The sequence below is a fragment of the Rhinatrema bivittatum genome, chromosome 4 (assembly GCF_901001135.1).
Source record: "Rhinatrema bivittatum chromosome 4, aRhiBiv1.1, whole genome shotgun sequence".
Taxonomy (NCBI): Eukaryota; Metazoa; Chordata; class Amphibia; order Gymnophiona; family Rhinatrematidae; genus Rhinatrema; species Rhinatrema bivittatum.
Genome location: NC_042618.1, coordinates 344,707,862 through 344,720,402, shown reverse-complemented (window position 1 = coordinate 344,720,402; position 12,541 = coordinate 344,707,862).

Sequence of the window (12,541 nt, the reverse complement as noted above, 5' to 3'; positions counted from 1 at the left end):
TTCTCTGTGTGCTTCACACTCACCCTTTCCCTTTAGGCTACCGAGAGGGGAGAGAAGAACACCCCTGCTCTTAGGCCAGAAAAGAAATGCTGGAACTGTTTTCTGAGCCCTTCCCCCTACAAATTAAGCCCTGGTTTAAAACACACACAGGCCGATGCAATACCATGCACTCAGGTTAAGCCTTGGTTGGACACACATCCAGAGCCCCTGATGCAATCAGGGGATCAATGCATCCAAAATGTGCATCCAAACCAGGGCATAGCTAATAACACACATTATATGTAAATGCTATGTTGAGGAGGCTATTAGCTATTACCCCAGATATAAAAAAAAAAAAAATAACCGTACATTCAACATGCACGTTTCAACCTTCAAAAATTAACGTAGAGCTGGCATTAAGTTTAAGGAGCTGCAAACTTTAAACTAGAAAGCAGAAAATCCAATTTAATATCATGGCACTATTAAGTCAGAGGAACCACCGAAAGCAGTAAATGGGGGGGGGGGGGGGTCTTGATGGTGGTCAGGTTAGGAAAACAGATGCTCAATTTACAAGCGTCCATTTTCCTAACCTGTGCACAGCCACTGCTCCTGGGCATCAGATGCCGAGGTGGCACTAGGGATGCACACTTTCCCCTAGCGCCTTTGGATGGGCAGCTCCTCAGTTTTTTTGGTTTAATGCAGCGGCTCATTTGCCTACTGCATCACGTGCGCAGGAGAGGTGGATGGGCACGCATTAGGAAAGCGGGCACTCAATTATGAGTGCCTGTTCTTTCCACGCCAATATTGCATCGGCCTGACAGTTTATTACATCAGCCCCGTGTGAGCATGTGAAGAAAAAGTGGAGGTACAATACAGTTGTAGAAACGTAATAAGTAATCTAAGCTTTACCTACAGAAATTATATGTAGAAATTTGGAGTATAGGATCCCTGCACCAAGAAAGCTGGGTTCAGTCCCATAGGCTAACATTAGCTGGAGTAACTAATGTTCATTGGTTAGCTCCTCGTATGACCAGCAAGCATTTATCCTTGGCGAAGTAGCTGGTTTTCTTTTGCACAGGAGCTGAGTGCATACTCAAGGAGTTCAGTTTAGGAATCGACCAAGTTTATTTAAAATCAATTTATAACCCGCATTCATCTATATAGTGTGTAGTGGTTCACAATATACATACATAGTTAAAAATAGCCATTGGGCTATTTTTTATTTTTATTTTACTAGTAGAGTATTCCAGCCTCGCTCTGTTTTATTGTTAGATCTACATTCTGAAGAGGTTTGTGCATGACTGGAACGGGAAAGTAAGCATGCAAAGAGCCTGAAATTTTACAGAAGTCTGGGACCTTTGCATTGAAATCCACATTCGCTCTAGTGAATCTGTGAATTTACCAAAAAGAGCTGCCATTTGAACTACAGCCAGTACAGTTAAACATTTCACATTTGTATTGTCTGAATCCTGTGTGAAGTGATTTCACTCCCCTGCCCTTCAAGTAAAAGGTAAAGAAGCAAACCTCACACCTGACCAGTGTATAGAGCTGCAAAGGATACAGAAAGTAACTACTGTTGACCTTCCCTCTCTAGAGAAAAAAAAATACATTTATCTCTATGGTTAATTGAAAAATTTTGTGAAGTCGGATAAGAAATCCAGGCCTTAAGGCGGGGAAATTATTGCCTGAAACAATTCTCAAATTACTACTGGCTCCATTGGGTCTGCACTTCTGTTGGTGCTGTCTGTAATTTGAAGTATTGAAAACATGACTCCTGCAACCCTTGGAGGCTTTAGTTAGGCCACGGGCCTGCAACCTAGCTGGGCCTTCGCTCTTTTCATTTTCTGAGCAATCATGCAGCCTAATAGACCAAGCAGCAAAGACGCAAAGTTTTCCTTCTACCTCCCATCCTGCCTTTCTTTGGCTGATGTCTCAAGAAGTAGGAGACACAAACTCTGCCTTCCTCAGTGCTTACTACAACCCTTGATTACACAAATTCCATGTGTTCGAACTGCACCCCAGGCTGCTTGACATCCTCACGTGTCCACTAATCCAGGGGTAGGCGACTACATACTCGAGTGCCGCAAACCAGTCTGGTTTTCAGGATTTTCACAATGAATATGCATGAGATATTTGCATCCAAGGAAGGCAGTGCATGCAACTATCATTTATTAATTTGAAAACTTTTCTATACCGTCCTTCAGTAGTACACCATCTCAACGGTTTACACTTAGGCATGTAAATAAGTTTGGTTTGTTTATAAGTTATCTAGAGGGTGCCAAACAATTTTCGGTTACATGTTTCAATGATATACCCTATATGAAAAGTGGATTGGAATTTCCATTTATATGATTAATAGGATAATCATGTGTGTTTTATACTGTCCTTCTCTTAATCTAATACTTATGTTAAAAATAATTACGTAAGCATTTATGCTTTTGGGTGACTTTCATGCATATTTATTTTGGATAACCTAAAAACTAGACTTGCTTGGGGCACTTATTTACCTGAGTTACCTACCCCTGTACTAGTCCTTAGTTTTGAGTAAATACAAAGTTTGGGTACTCCACCCCCACTGCTTTAGGCATTTTTCTAATTATTTTGCTGGTTTGTAATGGGGGGTGGGGCGTTTTTGAGCTGCCATTGATTCTCTGCTTGTTAAAGCAGGAGTTAGTGCTCATAGCATTCATTCAGGCCGATTCAGTAAAGTCTGCGGGCGAGTGGACAAACGCCCGCTCTCCCAGCGCGCACAGGCCACTCGCCTGTGCGCGTGATTCTCTATTTAAATGAGGCCCGGCGGTAGAAACGGGCAAAAGGAGGCGCTAGGGACGTCCCTAGCGCCTCCTTTTAGCCTGGAGCGGCGGCTGTCAGCAGGTTTGACAGCCGACGCTCAATTTTGCCGGCGTTGGTTCTCGAGCCCGCTGACAGCTACAGGCTCAGAAACCGGACACTGGCAAAATTGAGCATCCGGTTTTTGACCCGACAGCTGCCGGCCCATTTTAAATTTTTCTTTTTTTTTTCACCCTTCGGGACCTCTGACTTAATATCGCCATGATATTAAGTCGGAGGGTGCACAGAAAAGCAGTTTTTACTGCTTTTCTGTGCACCCTACCTTTGGTTAGGCGCTACTTTTGGTTAGGCGCTAATTTCTTAAAATAAAATGTGCAGCGTGGCTGCACATTTTCTGTATCGCGCGGGAATACCTAATAGGGCCCTCAACATGCATTTGCATGTTGAGGGCGCTATTAGGTTCTGCAGGTTGGACACACGTTTTCCGTTTTTACTGGATAAGGGGTAAGGGAAAACGCACGCCCAAGGGCAAGTTAAGAGGGCGCTCCGTCGGAGCGCACTGTACTGTATCATCCTGATTGTCAAGCATGAAGTAGTGTGTTGATAGAAAAAAAAATTTAAAATTGGCTAGTTTGGAAGTGACAGTGGAATAGAAATTTAGTTGAAACTTGGCAAAAATGTATTACCGGGGGGGTCTAGGTAAGAAATGCTGCTTTTCCTGCTGGAGCCTTTTGAGGGTCTTGCATGGGGGGGGGGGGGGGGGTGAATTTAACCAAATGTTTTCAAGGTAGAGGAAGGAGGTGGGATCAATTCTGCTTAATCTGGTAACTTTTTAAGGAAATTTTGGGGAAGGGCAGTACTGCAGTAACATTTAGCCTTTTTTTTTTTTTTTTTTGTATATAATCTGTTTTTATTTGCAGGTCACAAAAAACAACAACATGCAAGTTACATACTAGCAGCGGAACCTACTGCAACGGGATATTTGTGATAACCGAAAGAGGAACAAACATGAGCACAATAATCATGCCAATACAGTACTGCAGCCATCCAATGCAGGAAAGATGAAAAGGCAAAACAGCTTCCCCAATGATAAACTGCATGTAAAAATGAAACAGATCAGACCAGTACATGAAGTAGAACCAGAAATATCCCCCCAACCCCCTCCCCCCTCCCCACCCCACACTGGTATTACTGCTAACAGAAAACAGTGGTACATATATGCAAATGAGACTACAAGTGGCACCAGCGGCAGGCCGATGAACACTTCAAGACTGCGCCTTGGGACCTCATTGAAGAGGAGCGTCCGCAAGCCATTTTTGAAAGGGGCCCCAAACCGCTTGAAAGGAAGGTATACGATTCTGATGGACTGCAGTGAGCCTACCCATTTGGCATAGTAAGAAAGGACGGTGTTGAACCGCCGCAAGTGTGGGGGCCTGAATTTGCTTCCAGTGGATAGCCAACTCTGTCCGAGCTGCAATAAAAATTTGTAAAATCAGTTTCTGTGTTGTCGTGGGTAGATCCGGCATAGGGACCCCCAGTAGCACATGCCAGGGCTGTGCCACACAGGGCACATTTAAAAGCTGGGAGATCCACTGGAACAGCCCCTGCCAGTAGGTCTGAGCACGAGGGCAGGACCACCAAATGTGAAGGTAAGTGCCCTGCGCCCCGCATTCTCTCCAACATCCATCGGGCATATGAGAGTAAAATCTATGTAGGGCCATGGGTGTATAGTGCCAACGATAGAGCATTTTATAACAGTTCTCTTGTACACTCGCTGAGATAGAACATTTGCCAGCTAAAGTATAAATATGATCCCAATCCCGATCGTCCAAACTACCCGGGAAATCTAAGTCCCATAGCGCCCTATACTTGTGGACCACCGGAGCGATATTAGTAAACATGGTATAAATTTTGGATATAATCCCCTTGAGAACCGAGGCATGCTGGCACAAAGTCTCAAATAGGGTGTTCTTAGCCCTCAGGGAACCCTTCCTCAGGTTAGTGCGTATGAAGGAGGAGATTCTAGCATAAACCAAAAAGTCAAAGGTTCTCCCAGGGTGCAGGTCAGCAAGTTGGTGTCTGGAGAGAATCTGTCCCTGGTGCATCATCTGCCCCAAGCGTAAAATCCCAGACTGCCGCCACTGTCCCAGACCCACAGAGCACTCGGAAAGAGGGACGACCGTATTGGTAAATAAGTGGGTGAGTAGAGATAGTTGTTCAGGGCCGACCAGCTTAGATTGCCAACCGTGCCAGATCTGCATGGTAGTACGCAAAGCAAAGGGAAAATACTCAAACTTGCCCCAAGTATTGGGAGGCTGCCACGGCAACACCGTAATAGGGAGGGACCCTAGCAACCCTTGCTCAAACCTCACCCACTGAGGAATATCTTTAGTTCCATGGGAGGCCACCAAAGCGCGCAACTGGGCCGCATTGTAATACCATAATAAATTAGGAAGATGCAGACCCCCCCTATCCTTAGGTAAATACAAGATAGATCTCGCCACCCGTGGTGGACGTTTCCTCCATATAAAGCCACAGACTAATTGCTGCCATTGCTTAAGCTGGGCAGAGGGTACGCTGATAGGGATAGTAGTGAAGAAGTACAGAAACCGTGGTAGAACGTTCATTTTAAGAATGGCCAACCGACCCATCCATGAGAATATCTGACGATCCCAGCGTCTTAGATTTTCTCGAATATTAGCCACCAAGGGAGTATAATTGAGATTAAATAATTGGCTAACATGAGGACCAATCTTAACCCCAAGATATTTCAAATAGGAGGGGGCCCACAGGAAAGGCAATTGCGTTTTAAGAGCTGTTGCCGCAGCAGGTGGGAGCGTTAAGTTAAGGATTTCTGACTTATCATAGTTAATGCGCATCCCAGAAACCGCCGAAAAACCTCGCAGTTCAGCCATCACGCCTTGTAAAGACTTCTCTGGGTCAGAGAGGGTCAGCATGACATCATCTGCAAAAAGTGAAATTGTGGATTGAACTGTACCTCCCCAGATCCCTGTAATATTCTCCGCCGCCCGTATCCTAATGGCAAAAGGTTCTAGAAATAATGCAAAAAGGAGGGGCGATAACGGACAACCCTGCCTCGTTCCCCTCTGGATAGCAAAGGGAGGACCATAACCACCATTAACCTTGACCCGGGCTAAAGGAGCCTCGTAAAGCTTCCGTATCCAGTTCAAAAAAGTAACCCCAAAGCCCATCTTGCCCAATACTTTAAATAAAAACCCCCAGTGAACCAGGTCAAACGCTTTTTCTGCATCTAACGCCAAAAGCACTGCTGGTATTTGCTGTTGGTGGACTAAATCAACTATGTTAACTATCCGCCGCACATTGTCCGCCGCCAGGCGGCCCGGAACAAAACCCACTTGGTCGTTGTGGATTAGTTCAGGAAGGACCCCATTAAGCCTGGCCGCTAAAACTCTGGCCAAGATTTTCAAGTCAATATTGATTAGGGAGATGGGGCGATAGGAACTACATTTAGTGGGGTCCCTCCCCGGTTTTGCCAACACCGTAATTCCAGCGGTATTAGAGTCGGCCGTTAAAGTCTTACCCTCAAGAAGAGAGTTAAAGGCCCTAGTGAGGGGCTCAGCAAGTTGAGAGGCAAATTGACGGTAGTACCCACCCGTGAATCCGTCTAGGCCAGGTGCCTTGCCAGGTTTAAGGAGCTTGATGGCGGCTAAGACCTCCTCCACCGCCAAGGGCCTTTCTAAATGTTGGTGCCATTGCTCACTAAGGACCGGTAACTGTACCGTGTTGAGGTAACCCTCCATAGCCGCCTCACTAATAGTAGAATCCCGTGTGTACAGGGTAGAATAAAAGTCAGTGAAGGCTCGCCTTATTTCCTCGGACACGGTAAGCATAGCCCCTGGAGCTTTTTGTATCTTGGGGATGGTCGTCCTAGATTGCACCGCTTTTAACTGCCGGGCCAAAAACTTTCCCGCCTTGTTCCCCCCCTCATAGAATTGATGTTTAAGAAGCGTCAATTGATGGCTGATAGCAGTATCATCAAGAGCTCGCAATTTGTCCTTGAGGGCTAAAATTCGCCGGTAGGCGACCTCTGACTGAGTTCGACTATGAATTTGTGTCACGGAGGCCAATTCCTGTAGCCATGCTGCACGATTACCCTCCCTTTCCCGATTACAGTGTGCTGCACGGGCTATGCACTCCCCCCTGACCACCGCTTTGGAGCATTCCCACACAACCACTGGGGACATACCCTCTGTTTGGTTGGTCTGAAAATAGTCTTTCAACGTAGAGTCCAGTTGAGCGGTAAAGGTAGCGTCTTTGAGCAGGCAGTCATTAAGACGCCAGGGCCGGAACCCCCTGTCTAAATCCCTAAAATTACACAGCAACCAAATTGGGGCATGATCCGACCAAGTAATGTTATCAATATCAGTTTGGGTTACCGAATTCTGAAGGGTTTTGGACATAAAAAAGCAATCTATGCGAGTATAGGTACTATGAACGTGGGAGTAAAAGGTATAAGCTCGAGACGACGGATATCTGACCCTCCAAACATCCACTAGGTTCCAGTCTTCCAAGAGCTCACCCCAGCTGCGTCGAGTTTGAGGGTCAGAAACCTTCCCTGAACTGGAGTCGAGCATGGGGACCTGTACAAAGTTGAAATCACCCCCTATTATAAGTTCCCCCTCCACATGACTGCGCAATAAGGCACGAAGCTCCTGGAGAAAGTGGGTCTTGGAAGTATTAGGAAAATAGACATTAACCAGTGTAATAACCTGTTTACCCACACGAATCTTAACCAGCACAAATCTCCCCTGGGGGTCACAGATAGAAAACAGTGTCTCGTGAGCAAAAGCGGACGCAAAAAGTATACCTGCCCCCGCATACTTAGCAGATTTCGTGCTGGCTGCCCATAACGCCTCTGTATATTGCGGGAAGTGCAATAATTTTTGATGATGTTTCCGAATGTGCGTTTCTTGTATAAAGACTATTCCCGCCCCTTGCCGGAGAAGTTCCCTCTGTAATAAATGTCGCTTACGCGGCGTGTTAAGGCCCTTAACATTAAGGGATACTATTTTAGTCGCCATAAGGACCTCCGAAAGTAGGGGGTTCACCCCCCCCTCCCAAACCAGCCTCCAGTACCTCAGACCAGATACCCCAGATACGTGAGGTCATCCCAGCGAGAGCGCGCCCATCTCCTGTCCGACGCCTGTCACCGCCCACATGAGTAGCCACACCAACCATTCCTGATAACCAATGAATACCAGTGTGTCCCCCAGGAAATCCAATAGTATCCCATGCCCTCGCGAAGGGATACTCCACCATTGGAGGTCTATTGCGGTGCATGCGAAGATGACCCCACCCCCCCACTTCCCCCTCCCGCCTAATGAACCAGAAGCAAGAGATAAACAGAAAAAAGACCTAAATAGAACAATAACAGTGTGGCAGCACTTCATGTGTCCCATGGACCAGTCAGTAGCAAAATCCAAAAGAACCGCAGAAGAGTCCCTTCCATCGTAGTGAAGTGGCTGTGATCACTGGGGCATCACTCGTAAGGGCTGAGATAAGCCAAACTTTCTTGGTAAAAGAAAATAAAAAGAAATGTCAACCCTTGTCTGGAGCACCGACACCAGGCGGCCCAGTCTGTCTCCTCAGGCGACGTCCTCCTTTTTCCGCCCTCTGCCACCTGGGCGCCTCGTCCCTCAGGGAGTGCGTCAGCTTCGGGTGGGGATGCTGAAAGTGCACTGGCAGCTGAGCCTTGGAAAACACTCCAGGCGCGTCCTCCAGGGAAGTAATTTTATAGCTCACACCCTGGACTTGAAAAGAGAGGCCAAAGGGATAAGTCCAGCGGTAGCGAATGTTCCCCTCACGCAGCTGCGCTGTAACTTCCCGCAAATCGAATCTTTTCTTCAGGGTGACTGGTGATAGATCCTGAAATATGGAGATTTGATGATTTTGCCATTTGATTTCTTTCAGGGTCCTGGCCGCATTATATATCCGTTCCTTAAGAGGAAAGCTAGTAAAGCACAGCACTATATCTCTCGGCCTCTGATCCGCTCTGGGCCCCAGTGCTCTGTGCGCCCGCTCAAAGCGGATAGCATCGTCACTGGCAGCTGTCGACGCCGCTTCCTCCGGTATTTGTTGGAGAATAAAAGTGCAAATTTGTACGGCCGTCTCCGCTGCGCCAGCATACTCTGGAAGCTCTGGCACCCCTCTGATGCGCAAATTATTGCGCCGGCTGCGGTTCTCTAGGTCCTCCACCTTGCTTTGCAGGGAAAGTAAATCCGACGAGCAAGTAGTTTGTTGGGAGATGAGGGAATTAATAGAGTCCCCTTGGCTGTCCAGCCTGACTTCAACCTCATCCACCCTATTCCCCAGGGCAGCCAGGTCCTCCTTTAAATCCGCTATGGACGCCATGAGGGCATCCCTGTGCTGCTTCAAGTCGGCCCGGATTTCTAGGAACCAGTTTCGGGCCTCAGAGCGCGTGAGGACCTCCGAGGAGTCATGCTGTGGGTTCGGCTGGTGGGATTCCGCGGCCTGCTCGATATCCGCCCCCTGATCGCACGGGTCACGGTCCTCGGCCCCGGCGCCATCTTGCCCTGCATCCCCCGACAGCGGTTCGTAAGAGAAGCGCCGCAATTCAGTAATTTTGCGCTTGCTGGCCATCGCGGTGTCCTGCCCTGGGGTTCCACTTACGATTGGACGTGTTTCGCCGGATTTTTGAGCGAGTAGAAGCAAAGTTTAAGGTCTTTTGGCGGGAGGGTTCGCGGAGCGAATCAGTCACACGTTCACTCGCATGCGCCGCGAACAGCGCCCCCCCCAACATTTAGCCTTTTTGAGTGGAAAGGGGGGGGGGGGCGCAAAGGAGTTTGTGTGAGCCCAGGTGTCTAATGTTGGAGTAAGAATTGGCTTTGGCATAGATGTGTACATTGAGTCTGTGTCATGACACAGGGCATAAGGTATACATAGGATGGGTAAGATTAGAGAGCCTTTGGATACACCCCATTTTGGGGGCCAAGCTTTGGAGTTACTTAAATTCCAGTTTTATTTGGATTTTGCTAACTAGAAAGCATGAGTAGCTGGTCCTTTCCATCAAATGCAGCAGAAAGGTCAAGGAGGATCAACAGCCCTGCTTTACTATGGTCCAGTAGTAGCCACATCATTTGGCAGAGAAACTAGGACACTTTCTGTACTGTAACCTGACAGAAGCCAGAGTGGGCTGGGATTGTCTGTTTGGTCTTGTTTAGTTGTTGGTGACTATGAACTCCAGGAACCAGGCCAGTGTAGGGAGAGGGGATAATTGGCCAGATGGGCTAGTGAGAGTAGAAAGCAGCTACGTGGCAACAATGATCCCAAACATGTTCTAATAAAAAAAAACTGGGTGGATGGTCAATAGGTTTCTGTCCACTCCCGACAGAAGGCTAAGGCTCTTTCGTAGTCCAAACGGTGCAGAGCTTGTTTGCCTTGATGGAAATTGGACCTAGGAAAAAATGTTGGTAAAACAATGGACTGGTTAAGAAAGAGGTAAGACACCACCTTGTGCAGGAATTTAAAGGTGCATAACCAAGACCAACCTGTCATGAAAAAACTTTATAAGGTGGATAAGTCATTAAGGCCTGAAGCTCGCTTAGCCTGCTCCGTGAAGTGACTTTTTTTTTTTAGATCTTCCAGGTCAGGTACTTCAGGTCACAGGATTGTAATGGCTCAAAAGGAGCTTTCAGCAGCTGAGCCAATACCATGTTAAGGTCCCAGGAGACAGTGGGAGGCTTCAAATGAAGCATTTGCCACCTGAAACAGACTACAGAGATGGGCTTACCCTCCATACCATGATGATATGTAGCAGTTGCACTTAGGTTAACTCTAACAGAGGTGGTTTTGAGACCAGCTTCAGAATGGTATAGAAGGTAGTCAAGCAATTTAAATGTGGCGTAAGAGAAAGGGTTGAGGACCCTTTGCTCCCACCACACAGAAAACCTCTTCCAGTCCATAAGGCTTTCTAGAAGCTATTAGAGACATTGTCAGAGATTGAGGGATTTTAGAATCAACCTCTCAACATCTAAGCTGTGAGCGACAGGGCCTGAAGATTGGGATGTCGCAACCTACACCAATCTTGGGAGATGAAAGTCTTCATCACCAGTGGAACTGGAGAATTCACGTACAGGAGATCCTGGCCCCAATGAAAGGTAAAGGATAAGTTCTGGAGGAGAAGTCCATTAACGGCTATTAATCAAGTTTACTTAGGGAATAGCCATTGCTATTAATTGCATCAGTAGCATGGGATCTTCTTAGTGTTTGGGTAATTGCCAGGTTCTTGTGACCTGGTTTGGCCTCTGTTGGAAATAGGATGCTGGGCTTTATGGACCCTTGGTCTGACCCAGCATGGCAATTTCTTATGTTCTTATCTGAGGCTAACTGGCCAAGTGTCCTGTGCATAAAGCATAACTGAGGAACCTTCCTATTCTAAGGAGCCGTGAACAAATCCACCTTCAGGCTTTTGTAGAGGCAGAAGATCGATTCACTACCCCTTGCTTCAGAGACCATTTGTGGGGTCTGAAGGAGCAACTCACTCTGTCCACTATCCCATGCTCCAAACTTGAGCCCCATCCCATGGGAGAGGACCCAGGACCATACATATCTAGACCATCTCTTGACACAAGAGGTAAGAGTCTGAAGCTTCCTGCTTGTTGACATTACATCGCCACTGGGTTGTCCATCTAGAAAAATACATGTTTGTTGGACAGTCAATCTCTGACAGCCCACAGAGCATTCTGGATCACCAGGAGCTCCAGGAAGTTGATTTGACAAACATTCCTGGACATACCAATTTCTCTGGGTGTGGAACCCTTCTATGTGGGCTCTTCAGTCCAAGGTGGCCAAATCCATGCTTAGGACAATTTGAACCAGAGGAATTTGTAAGAGTACACCCTGTTGCAGGTTGGAATTTTCCCCATCATGACAAGGAGTCCCATGGGATGGAATGATTCATATGCAGTCCTGTAGATCCCGAGTGGCTTGAAATCATTAAGATTGGAAAGACTATTGTGCGTGTCATATATGCATGCCCAGGGAGTAGCATGTACTGTGGTGGCCATGTGGCCCAACAGTCTCAACATGTGCCAAACTGATACCTGCTGGCACTGTTGAATCTCTGCCATGATGGACATCAGTGTAATGGCCTGTTGCTGTGGTAAGAAGGCCTTTCCTAGTGTGTAGCAGATGGACTCAGGACCAATGGGTATAGTGTACGCCTGATAGCAGTTGGAGACAGATCAGATTTCAATCTGACGTCAGCCCTAGTACATATACCCCTGCAGGAAGTGCAGCTCTTCAGTATTTTCTGTCTCCATAGCAGTTAGGGACTCTATGCACGCTAGTACAGCGTTAGAGTGAATTTTACCAAAGCAATCCAAATTAAGAAGAAATCTTACCTCTACAGACGAGACCCGCTCTCCCGCGGTAACACCCGTTTGGTCCCTCCCCCAGTCGAGATTCCTGAGGTGATTTCCGCGATCCCTCGGTCCGGCGGCCGACCCTCGGCGGGGACCTAGCCCCCGACATCAGGTGGGGCTGAAAGGCAGCCAGTGCAACCTCGAGCGTGGCGGTGAAGGTATTTTCCCTCTTCCCCCCGCAGCTGGAGACTGCCCGGAACGAAACCGGGAAGCGCCGAGACAAGGTAGAAATCTATTTAAAAGTCTCCGGTCACTGAAGCTCGAGGAGATGCACAGGTCGCCAGCCGGGACCAGTGCCACCGGGTTGATCAGCCCTAGCAGGGCTAGAGCCCAGTCAGATCAGAGGG